This window comes from Aulostomus chinensis, chromosome 10, assembly GCF_037954235.1.
Source record: "Aulostomus chinensis isolate RoL2024-O1b breed Wild chromosome 10, RoL_Achi_v1.0, whole genome shotgun sequence".
NCBI classification, from domain to species: domain Eukaryota; kingdom Metazoa; phylum Chordata; class Actinopteri; order Syngnathiformes; family Aulostomidae; genus Aulostomus; species Aulostomus chinensis.
Genome location: NC_141329.1, coordinates 1,104,444 through 1,116,682, shown reverse-complemented (window position 1 = coordinate 1,116,682; position 12,239 = coordinate 1,104,444). Strand labels below are relative to the sequence as shown.

The window sequence follows — 12,239 nt, the reverse complement described above, 5'->3', positions numbered from 1 at the left end:
TCCTGTGCAAGATCAGTGGTTTCCATGTGTGTGATGCAGCCTAGTGGACACATGAATGAAAGCAGCTCTGGATGCTCACCCACAGTTATAACTGGATCATGGCACCACTGGTGATGCACAGCTGAGAAGGCCACACTGCAGGGGGGCTGAGCTACGTAGCGGTGACATGATAGCTGACCATGTCCCCCTCCTCTTCCTCTGCCGGGTCCTCACAGGCAGACAGGGAACTCCTCAAGCAGACCTGGAAGATAAGGACACGATTCAGTGATGACAGCTCAGGAGACGACTCACCAGCGAGGGACATTCAAGGACAGTCAGCCGGGCCTGAAGAAGGTCTAAGAGCCAAGTGGCTTCCAGAGATTCTTGGCAGGAGACACCTTCGTGAGCCGCGTGGCTGTGTGACGTCTATTCATCATTAATGTCAAAGAGCCGCGGTTGAAAAGCGGGTAAGTTTAATGCCGTGAACTCTAATTCGGATGCTCATCATTCAGGTTGACGGGAGGAATCCCCCAGTGGTTCGTCACCGCTCTGCTCTGAATGGCTGTTTCCACTGGTGTGTAAAATGGTTAACACTGTACTTAGCGATGTGTGCTTATCACTCATTGACTGCAACAGCAACTGCAGCTATACTGATTCTATATTTTCCATTTACATTTTTTTGTCGTCTTTTCTGCCTAATGTGAAACTGGAGAGGTTTAGTCACAACTCCACGGCTTGCCAACCGTCTGGGGTGGGGGATGTTACAAAAATAAACTGGCATCATGTCTTATTCAAATACATCAGAGGGAACGTTGCCTCTATGGAGGCTTTATCTTCCCTCCGCCAGCGATGTCTGCACACTGCAGCAGCTCAAAACCTGATGGCTGAAGAGTTTATTTCACAGGCTTTGTGCTAAAGAATCATATAAATGGCAGCCATGTAGGTTTTGGGGAATGAATGGAGTCAAAGAATCAGTTTACTGAGACATACTGGTGCTTTAGAGGCAAATTGCTCATGACCCAGTTCTGCATTGGGGGATTTTTACATTTCAAAACAATTTCCTTTCAGATTGCTTTAACTGTGTGGAAAAAGGAAGAAAAGATGTCTTCATAGGTTAGTAGAACCGTCAATGACAGTGATAAGAGAGAGTTGCTGTGCTGAAGAAAATAACTAAACAGCAGCAATAGATTTGCTGCCAGGTAGTCTTGTATCCAGTCACAATGACAGAGGTGTCACTGTGATTTCTGCACAACACGCGTCTCTCTTCTCTTTATTGTGATGGAACTAAGCAGAAGGAAACCCAGCTGCCGTCTCAGACCCTCCGACAGGCCAACGCTGCATCTCACCGCTGAAGACTCATGAAAGGAAATGTTTGGAACAGGCAAAACAAAGCTGAACACACAGAAGAGGAGCTGCTGCTGCTGCTGCTGCTGCTGCTGCTGCTGCTGCTGCTGCTGCGGACCGCAGCAGCCACGGGGGTGAGACCCTCAGCCACAGCTCCATCTGTCTGCTCGTCATCTGTCCTCACTGTCATCCCACCAACATTCACCTTCACAGCTTCATCGGAGGCCAGTAAAACCACATTACACGAGGGATTGGACAGAAGCATCAATAAACCGCCAGCAGTTATCAGAGCACGACGGTCTGGCCACCTCAAATCTGCCCTTCACCGCTACGAGCGCTCACCAACGACATCACCACAACACCCTCGATCGCCCAGCTCTCCCTCCCTCGCTTCCGTCTGTCCTCCACTAACGAGCACATGTGACCACCACAGTGTTTCTGGTTGAACTGGATCTATGCGTGAGAGGCTGGTGAAGGCTGTGAGCAGGATACGACGTGAACACGCTTCCATCATCTTCGCGTGAACTGGGTGAACTGGGCCACGTGCAGCCGTTTTCCATCATCAACTGGTCCCCGGATTGAGGCATCGTTGTGCTTTTTTGTGTGTCTTTGTCTGTTCAAGTGCAGTTTCATTAATTGCAGCATTGCATGTGGGGCTTTATGTCACACTGTTACTTTGTGTTGATGACCTCAGCCTGCGCGGGACTCAAGACAGAAGCTGTCCTCTGGTCTCACACGTCGACATGCACACGTTCAATGATACGCCTCGTTATTAAATGAATAACTTGAGAGGTAAACGACCAGGCGTGGTACGGACTTTGTTCTGGACCCGTTTATGGCAGTTAGGGAGAGAATATTTTCAGATTTTGATGATACTCTCAGAATCTTTCTCTTTTTTCATATCCTTGTGTTTCTGTTGTTTTCTGAATGCTGACGTTCGTATAGAATTCGTCAGCCTTCATTTCCCATCGAGGACCTCATCTCCGTTGTCGGCGGGCTGGAGGATGGTTTCCAAATAGGAAACACCAACAGTTGTAAAGACGCCTTCGCCCCACAGACACCCTGGTGGCCTGTGTGTGTCTGTGGCGGCTGAACGGTGCGATGTGGTAGGAAGACACACACGTTTGAGCCCAGCCTGCAGCAGACAATGAAGCTTGACAGCCTTTCACATCAGCACAAGCTAACCAGCTGTGAAGAGAACACCTGCTGCTGATTAATAAAGAATCACAGCAACGACGCCATGTGTGAGAACCGTGGCTCTGACTTGAGAGCTAACACCATCACACCCGAGGGGTGAGGCGCGTGGGGGGTGGGGGTGCAGAGTAAATGATACTGTTTTAGATAAGAACCTTAGAGATACGGGCAGCTTCCAACGTTCTCCCATGATCTTAGGTGAGGCGGAACACAGGGAACACGCTTTCCACCATCATTGATTTCAGGATTACAGCATCACTTTACCGGCGTCTGGCAACAGCTACCAGAGCGCCGCTATCTCACGCTCCAACTCTCCTCCTGGTGACTCCGCCTGAGGGAGGGACGCATGTGTGTGTTACAGTTTTCCAAATCTGGAACAGAAACAGCTCTCAGTGGCGAGCCAGCCCAAAACTGTCTTTGTTCTGATTTTAATTGTAATTTGAACACAGAAGCATCGACTCTAGTGGGTGCAGAGCCTCCAGGCCTTCCATGAGAACAACCAGAGCTCTGAGTGCCTTGTTAAACTTTCCTGTGGTTCGGATGTTTGGGAAAGTATTGTTGATTCTTTTACAGTAAACCTCATACGGATTCATGTTGCAGGAACCGGAACACAAATGTCCCCCAGCGATGAGGAGGAGCCATGAACCTGTTCCATATCATTAAAGATGAGTTCTTCCAGCGTGAGTGGAAGTGTGTTTGTTGTGGGTTTAGTTATGCTCATTAGGAGACTCTTGTTTCAACACATCAGAACGTGGGGATTCTTTTAGTTAAACCAATGATGTATAATAAGCGTGTTTTATTGGTCTAACTGACAAATAGAACGTTGTCTGGCTGTGTGACACGCCCTCACGTCTTTGCTCGTCTGCTGTGAAAAGGCGAGGAGGGAATCTGACACAAATTTGTCAAATAACGAGCCAGCAACAGTGATGGATATAATTGTTAAACTAAACACTCGCATGTGGTTGTGCTTCTCCCTGCTGGCTGCTGGACAGTAAACCTTGATAAGCTGTTGCTGCGTCCCTCAGTGAGACGCTCTCCTCCGCCACCAGGTCAGCATCGCCACACCCTCTCATCCCTCCGCCTTCCTCCTCTCGCTCTGATTTGCAAAGCTGAGTCTTCAAAGACGAAGCGGAGGCAGGTTTCCAAACGTGTGATGGAGTCGGAGCTGCCTTGGCTTCCGCCATCTCCAGTTTCCAAAGAACCAATAACATCATCTTTTCTTTGCGTGCTTCGCCATGGCATCATTGGGATTTCCTCGCCAGTCTGCAGGAACAGGAGGTCTCTGGAGGTGCTTTGACCTGCTATGTCCCATCATTCACTGTCGTTCTGAATGCAGGGAATCTCCCACCAAATTTGTGGGACTTTCAAGGTCAAAGGTATCATACCTGCAAGTTTTGCCTCTCATTTAGGCTCAATTATGAGCATCCAGTCAGCCAGAAGCAGGTGATTTTCCTGCCGCAGTCCTGGATGAGACCAAAGTCATTGGTGTGACCGAACTAGCGGCGTTCCTCTGGGGGACGCGCAGTCTCACACGAGTGCAAATGTGGTGCAAAACAAGCTGCAGAATATATGACATCTTTTAAACTAGAAATGGACGAGGAAACCATCAGAGGATACATTCACCTCCTGAGAGAAACAACTGAGGTCACTGACTGCGGCTGTGACGGAGTGTGGGTTGAAATCAGAACCGGAATAAAAGACTCCAGGTTCTTTGGGTGGTAGAGTGGCTGCCCAGCAACCGAAGCGTCGCTGGTTGGAGCCCCACTTCCCTTGGTGACCATGTCCAAGTGTCCTTGAGCAAGATACTGAACCCCTAACTGCTCCTGGTGGCCCTGTGACGGACTGGTGACCCGTCCAGGGTGAACCCCGCCTCTCACCCAGTGTCAGCTGGGATAGGCTCCACCCCCCCGACCCTTGACAGATAAGCAGTATGGAAAATGGATGGATGGATGGAAGGCTGTTTCCTACAATGAGACCATTTCCTGGTTCTTACAGGTCCACCTCCCATGTACGAGCTACGCCACCATTTATCCCGTTGGTTCAGGTTCAACTGAAGGTCACCTTCATGCTAGTTTTCTGTCACTTGTCCTGTCAAAGCAATTCACACCTGGCTGCCAGGAAGTGAATGTCTTCAGAATGTGATCCTCTCCCCTTGAAACACAGGCCTGCATCCAGTCGAGCTAAAAATAGCCACGCAGGGAGAGGAGCGCCTGCGAGTGCCGCGGTAGAGCTATTGTTTAGCATGGCGTGGTTTCATTACATCCGCCATGCTAAGTGTACGTCGTCTCTGCTGAGTTGACAGCTATAGTCATGTTTAATGGAGTTACGCTGAAGTAAAATCTGAAGTTCCATGTGGCGCAAAACATGTCAGCCTTAAATCAACCTGATTTCCTCTTTTTGCTGGACTCGTTAGCCCAATTACTGTAACACAAAACTATTCCGGGAGTACAGCCGCAAATGCTATTTCATGCTTGATTTAGATGAGGATGTCTGTTTCTTTCAAGAAATCTTGAATAAGCCATTAGCTGTGAGGATTGGCCCTGATTGATGGCCTCAGCCCCGGCCCGGATCAGGCTGCCTCAGCAACGATAAAAGATTTAAGAGCACCAGCCTCCAGGCAGGTTCTTCTCCGCTGATAACCGAGGGGGAATCTAGTGCAGTCTGCCCTTAACTTATCCTGACTAATTTATAGTCTGGCTCACCCGGGGCATATTTCCAATGCCGGACCTGGGAGCAGACTCAGCCTTTCACAGCCGGCTGAGCAGAGTGAGCAGCTCTGCCAGGACTGCAGAGGCTGCCCCTGAGACCTGCACCTGCCATGTTGGGTCAGTACAGCTCAGTTCTGATCGGAACAGAGTCAGGGGAACTGTCAGGCTGGGAGGCCAGGGGAGATTTGAGGGATAACCAGCAGTGTCTCAGCCTCTCTCCTCATTAACTCAGAGACCAGGGATGTAACCTGGCGTCCTCCCACCAGGATGGTGGTGCCTTGGTGTCCCTCATCAGAAACACGTCCGTGCAATGACGTCATGAGGCACATACATGTGCTGTCACTCGTGTTCATGGTGTCAATGATTGACAGGTGTCTTGCCCCGCCCCCGTGTTCGCTCACCATTAGCACTGGTGTCATTTAGCCAGCAGGTGCACATCGGAAATGGATCGACAATGGCGGCGCCAGCATGGACGACGTGGACGAGCTACTGTCTCTGAATCCGTGGAATGAACACAAGTGGCCTCACACGGCCGGGGTCGAGGGCTGCAGCAGGCACGGGACTCACCGGCGACGACGTCCACGGAGCGGGCCGTCATCCTGACGTCACCAGAGCAGGTCGGCCCAGCTTCTAAACTGTTGTAGGACTCTCAGGTGTTCTCCTCCTCACCTGCAGCTTCCTGTCTCGCCTCTTTATGGCCGTGGTTGTTTCTGAGTGTTGCTAAGTAGCTGTGATGCTAGCAGCTGCAGTAGAGATGTTGCAGTGTTGCCTGTGTGTGTGTGTGTTTGTGTGTATGTATGTATGTATGTATGTATTTATGTGTGTTTGTATGTATGTATGTATGTATGTATGTATTTATGTGTGTGTGTTTTGGGATCAGACCCTTCTTTGTGTTGTAGCAGAGAGCAAGTGTGTGTGTGTGTGTGTGTGTGTGGCTTCGTAGCTGCTGTGACTGTCTGCCAGTGACGTCATGCTCTTGCTGCCTGGTATTTCACGGGTTCCATACCTTTGTCAGCCCACCAAACCAAGTTCCCCACCTGGAGGAACCCCCGGGATCCGGACTCTGGTCATTGAGCCTTTACCCACTGTTGGCCATGATGTAATTTGCTGTTTAAACCTGCTGGGTTTGCTCACCAAGCCAGTGGTCAGTAAAACTAAAAGCTGGTGTGCAGTTTGGGTCTTATTTTCCAGCACCGACCTCAGCTGCTGGGTTTAACTTTGAATAAGGGAACATCATCGTTCCCGTGTGCGCCATGAGTTTGACCAGCAGCATCAATCGTGAAGCAGACACTTGTGTCAGAATCGATGCGTTCCAACCTTTGGTGAGTCTCCAGCAATGATGAATGAATACTCTGGCTTCCCAACAACAAAGGGGCTGGAGAGTGTTTATCTCATTAAAATTCATTTTGCTGCAGAGGGGATTGACTTCAACCACATGTGGCAGATCTCCCGCAATGAACAGGCTTGCTCCACTTCTGTTTGGGGTTAAAGGACGACAGAGGGAGCTCCCACGTTCATCAGCTGATTAGAGTGGGCTTCCTGAGTGGGAGTTGAGTTGTTCAACTTTCTCCTGCATCTTCTCATTCTCAGACTTCACCGCGCTACTGTGGTTCTGCAGAGATATGAGCTCCTTAATGAGGGTTTGACTGGAGTTCTCCCATGAAAGATTCCCCTGCGTCCAAGTCCTCCAATTATATGCCCTCATGGAGGGAAAATATATATAATTATGAATCTGATCATTGCTAATTAAACCTGGGGGATTTTATCCAACACAGTGACAGTGCAGCTTTGTTTGTGCTAGGAAGTAATTTCTGTAAATGGAAGGGAAATACAAAGAGAAGGGAAGGCTTCCTCAAGAAGAAGCCTAAGTGTTTGTCCGACGATGAACCAGAAATGTTGTTAAAATGTCTTAAATTTAGACCGTTCAGTTTTAGCCAGACGAAGCAGAATTTCTACAGTCCCACTGAGACGATTCCCATGAGAGATTCCATCTTAACTGCTGGAGCACGGAGGACTGATGAGAGCACTGCCCTCTACCTCCAGAGGTGGCGCTTGCACCACCAGAGGCTTGGCTAGCAATGCCAGCCCTGTCTTCAGCTAATCAACGTGTGCTCCTTTTGGGTGTTGGGCTCGATTGTTCTAAGCATTTATCCATGCATGTGGAGGCCTGACAACCTGTCGAGTGCCAAAGGGCCGTATACGTCCCGCCATGACGCTGGTCTGCTGGTACTTGGCGCCTGTAGGTGTGAAGAGTGGAGGAGCCGATCCTCGCAGAATGCAGGTGTGAAAATCGTAACCATTGATTTATTTCTGATGGAGGGTTTTCTGAGGATGCTACAGGTTTTGTCATACCCTCAACACAACCCTACCCCAGTTTGGGAGTCGTGGTCCAAAAGCATTTGACCGGACCTGCAGGAAGCTTTGGTGTTTACTCCCTGATCTTCATCATCGACGCAGTGAGGAAAGTGAAGCTTGAAAGTCAAGCACGATGGTAAAAATGACGTTCATGCAGGCTCTGGTTGGAGAGGCAGGCCAGCAGGGAAACTGGAGTGCAGCTCTCACCGACACGTGGAAACTGGGAAGCTCAAAGGTGTCAAGTGAGTTTAGCTGCATGTGCAAGGCTGAGAAGTGCTGGAGGACAAGATGCAAGCTCAGCAGAACCTTCCCCTGGATAAGTGCAACTCTCAGAGACGTGTCTGATGTACAGGCAGATGAACTTGGCACGTAACCATTATGGACTCGCTCGCAGCTGTCAGATTGTTCATGTCCATCTCTGGTGTGTCCTTAATTGCTTAATTAGTCAGTGTTGGTATGTGTGATTTCCTGCTATGACATGCTGTCATTAGCTTCAACCTGCCAGTAAAACACAGCCACAGGAGACAGCTAATTTGTGGCGGAGACTCATTTAATAGCTTTGATAATTAGTGGATACATCATCATTATTATTATTTCCCAAGCTTGCTGCACATGTGAGACATTGCACTTGATTTAGGCTGCGTGTTTTATTCTGAAAAAGGCTTTCTACTCAAGAAGCATCACATAGTTTTGTTGGCGCTAACGGCACTGAAAAGGGTTGATATTTTAACTTTTGTAAAAGGATGTCAATCATGTGAGCATGTTGGTGCCAACAGCGCAAAGCTGAAAGAGTTTAAAACAGCAACACTGGGTTAGCTTGTTAGCATCCCGCCATTTCCAAGTTGTTTTTAGGAGAGAGCAGAGTGGAAACTGGAACAGAGGAGAGGAAAAGTGATGAAAGGGATGGTGTCAGCGCTCCTCCTGGTTTACTGGCTATAAGAAAACGGGTATCGTTGGAGTTGCCTCCTTTATCCAGTAAGATAATTCATAATAATTCTTGGGATGAGCGTGGACCTGTTAGCTTTACTCTCCTCACAGGCCTCTGCTGCACACCTGGGAGCTACGAAGCTGCAGTCCGTTTGTCATCGTTACACTCCAGTAACCTTCTGAGGTGCGTTGCCCAATGGATTGGACTCCTAATCAAAGCCTTGTTCCTGTTGACTTTGTGTCTGGTCAGTCGCTGGGGAGGCCTCTCTCAATCTTGATCTAGGGTTCGGCATACTTTACATCAAATCCTAGTTTGATTTCAATGTTATTTGTATTCTCTGCTCATTTTGTAAAGAGGAAGTTTTATGATGTATACTACAATAATACTGCTATTATATAAATACTTGAGGCTATGAACAGAAACTGCATTTCTCAGCACCATCAAAGCTGATACCCAGAGAACTGTTTAAATGTCAGGTGGGTGATAATCTTGAACTTGGGCCCAGTAAGGCTTCCGGCTGAGTGTAAAAACAGGACTCTTTGACCTTTCACCCTGGGCCCTCTCCGCTTGCTCCCTCCAAAACCGTTGCTTATCACTTTCTATTATTATTTGTCCTTCTGCTTCACCCGCGGCACCGCGAGATGACACCCGCCCAGGAGTGTTGACACAGTCAGCCTCTGTGGGTCTGCTGATGTTTTATTATTGACGTGTCATTGACTCAACCCAGCAACCATAAAGAGCACGACGCCGACTGGCAGCTTGTCTCCACGAGCAACGCTGTCACCCAGTCTGAAGACGATAACACAGCTTTGTCGGGGATGTGCTAGCATGTTTGAAGGGGACGCACTGAAGTGTGTCTCACTGGTTAATGTGACAGACGGGACAGCAACGCCGAGTCCTGATCTGTTACTGAACAAGAATCTGAGTCTATACTCAGTAAACACTGTGATGGAGGAAGACTCTGAACGTCAACCCCCAACCGGTAGCCTCAGCGGATCTCATAGTGTGTTCATGAGCAACTGGAAAGTTCCATCTGTCTCAATGATGGGAGTGACATCACTCAGCATGGCGGCAACGCCATAATTCAGCTCACACTCACCAGCTCAAGCGATGGTGATGTCCAGTGATGCTTCACAGTTTATTTCAGACAATTTGTCTTCGTCGTGTGGCCAGTGTCAGTACTTGGACCGACAGATACCAGTTGAAATATCAACACCCTTCATTTCATGACCTTCACATGGACGATGACGTTGTTCATGGCTCGTCTGCGTGTCTGAAGTAGAGCAGGAGAACGGTAGAACATCTGCAGAACGTTGCTGCATGTTAGCACGATAACTGAGCCCCTTGATCCAACTGTGCCTGGAGCTTCACCAGCTACATTCACGAATGAACACAAAGGCCACCATATCTGAAACTGAAGCGTACACAATGATACATTGTTAGGTTGCCTGGCAACCAGGACAGACTTACAATATTGGAGCTAAAAATAAAATTCTTCCATCCTAATTAGTAGTCTCCTCAACTTTAAACAAGCGGGAACAGTTTCTAACTTGTGCCAACGCACCGTTTGACCCAGCCCACGTCATTCCTTCACAACAGAAGCAACGACCATCAGATGTTCCTTCAAATCCAGTCTGAAAGTGGGTAATTGTGACTGTTCCCAATGCTGTGCATGTGGAGACGCACAAACACAGCGACACGCCACTAGCAGGACTTCCCTGCCTCCTAATGGTGATCAATAGCTTTCAGGCAACAGTATCTGTCCCTGGACTGAACCACAGAAGCCTGGCGAGGGGGCAGCTTAAGAATGGCTCTTATAATGAGCCCCCTTGGGGTTGCTGCGTTACATGTGGAAATGGCGACAATTAGGCCATCCAGCAGGAGAGGACGGGAGCGGAGGAAAGGCCGAGCTACAGTCAGGTGGGATCAGAGCTACATTCAATCGCTCTCTTCTTGGTCGGAGCCTTTTTGTCTCCTGATTGGTTACTTTGATTTATGCAGTCAATTCATTCTGTTTCAGTTTAAAGGAACTGTGTGTAGGATCTTGTGAGACACCATGTATGACATAAGAAAATAAGGAGGCACGCAGGTGTGTTCATACCTCCGGCCTGTCAAGGTCTGAATCAGAGGATGAGTTGCTTCTTTGTCGAGGGAGGTGTTGCTGTGCACGCCGTCGTCGACAGACTACAACTGAGAGTGTTGTTGGATCCCCAAAACACCAAACCCTCACCATTTAAAAGGGTTTTTAAATGGATAAGAATAAAGATATAATTATGAACATTCCCCTCCAATATCAGAAACCTTATCATCAGTCAGCCCTGGTTTAGTTAGTTTTCATCAGCGTTGAGGCTCAGCTGCAGCCTTCCAGTGGTTTCATGATCTCATCAGGCAGCAGTGCATGAGTGAGAGAGCACAAACTTAAACGACAGGTGGGAATAAACAGAAATTCTTGTCTTGACGATCTCTGATGTTTACTGGTAGATTTTCATGTTTGGGTGCGTCGGGGTAGATGTCCTCCCTCCCTCGCTGCAGCATCCTATTTCTACCCACAATGCCCTCTGTTTGGGTTTGCCTCCTATATTCAGGCTAGATGATTATCTCTTATAATAAATCTTCTGATTAGATTATCACCAGAGGCAAACCACAATGTGCTTCACTTGGAAACCTGCAGTGCGGCGACGCATCAGGAGGATAATGGTCTGATTGTCTCTGGTAGGAAAATCACGACAGGTCATCACGCGTGTCATTGTCAGCCTCACGTGGACCTTCGTTCCGCTGCAGCCGATCAGGCTGAACATTGGCAGGTTTAAGCCCTCAGAGGAGCCGTGGCATCGTTGATGAGCGTCTCCCTGAAGTTTGACTGACCTCTCTGGCCCTTTGACCTTTAATTCAACACCGTGGTTTTAGATGGATGGATGGAGGATGCAGACTTAGCATGAGAAAAGGTCATTTGCACAGCACAACCATTCTTCTATGTGTAATCATATAATAATGCCAAATGCTTGTTGAATTGTCGGCTTTTTTAACCATAGTTCACGCTGCTGCACGTGTGTGTGTGTGTGTGTGTGTTGTTGGTGATGTCGTCACCATGTTTCTCAGCGTTTGCTACAGAATTGACGAATCATCCTGGCAATGTCTATGTTTTAATTTCACTGCAATGTATTTATGGTCTCCAAAATGTGATAAATCAACTGCAGGAACCATTTTGGAGACATTTTCTGCAACAAGCATAATAATCATATTTTATGTGATTACATAGAAGATGTTTGCTTTGATAGGGTCTTAAAATGACCGTAAATCTTCTCCTATTCATTTGTTCTTTCTTTTAAAGCCACGCAGTCTGTAGACACTACAAAAGCAGTTTTGGCATGGCTGCTATGAGCGTGACTCCTCTTAGTGTTGGTTCTAGGGATATTTTCAGAATTCCATTGATTGGCTCCAGGGGGAACCCAACAATTACAGGCCAAAACAAGGTCCTACTGAACCGGAGGCACAACACCTGGTGGGCCACGTGTTCACTGCTGCCGGAACAGAAATGCAGCCGTTGTGCGAGTATAACTTAGGTCCACAAAATCCTCACGTGATTCATTGGGAAGAACTCTGCGCTCTGAACGCTTTCTCATCGGCTTTGTGTTTGACTTTACTCTTACAGAAAATAGGCAGGTAGTTTTGTGCCAGCCATAATGAGTGGCCTCCTTTGACACCTCAGTGACGAGCCACTGGCACTGGTT

The 12,239-nt window shown here is 48.3% G+C and overlaps 1 protein-coding gene across 4 annotated transcripts in view; it reads right to left on the bottom strand.

Annotated features, from left to right (window-relative positions):
* The window catches only part of b3gat1a (beta-1,3-glucuronyltransferase 1 (glucuronosyltransferase P) a), a 70,916-nt gene that overhangs the window by 17,336 nt on the left and 41,341 nt on the right, over positions 1 to 12,239 (bottom strand). For all 4 annotated transcript variants that reach the window (XM_086215420.1, XM_086215422.1, XM_086215423.1 and 1 more), the window contains one exon: positions 80 to 241. The gene's annotated coding sequence lies outside the window, so the exon portion shown is untranslated. The remainder of the gene's footprint in view (positions 1 to 79; positions 242 to 12,239) is intronic.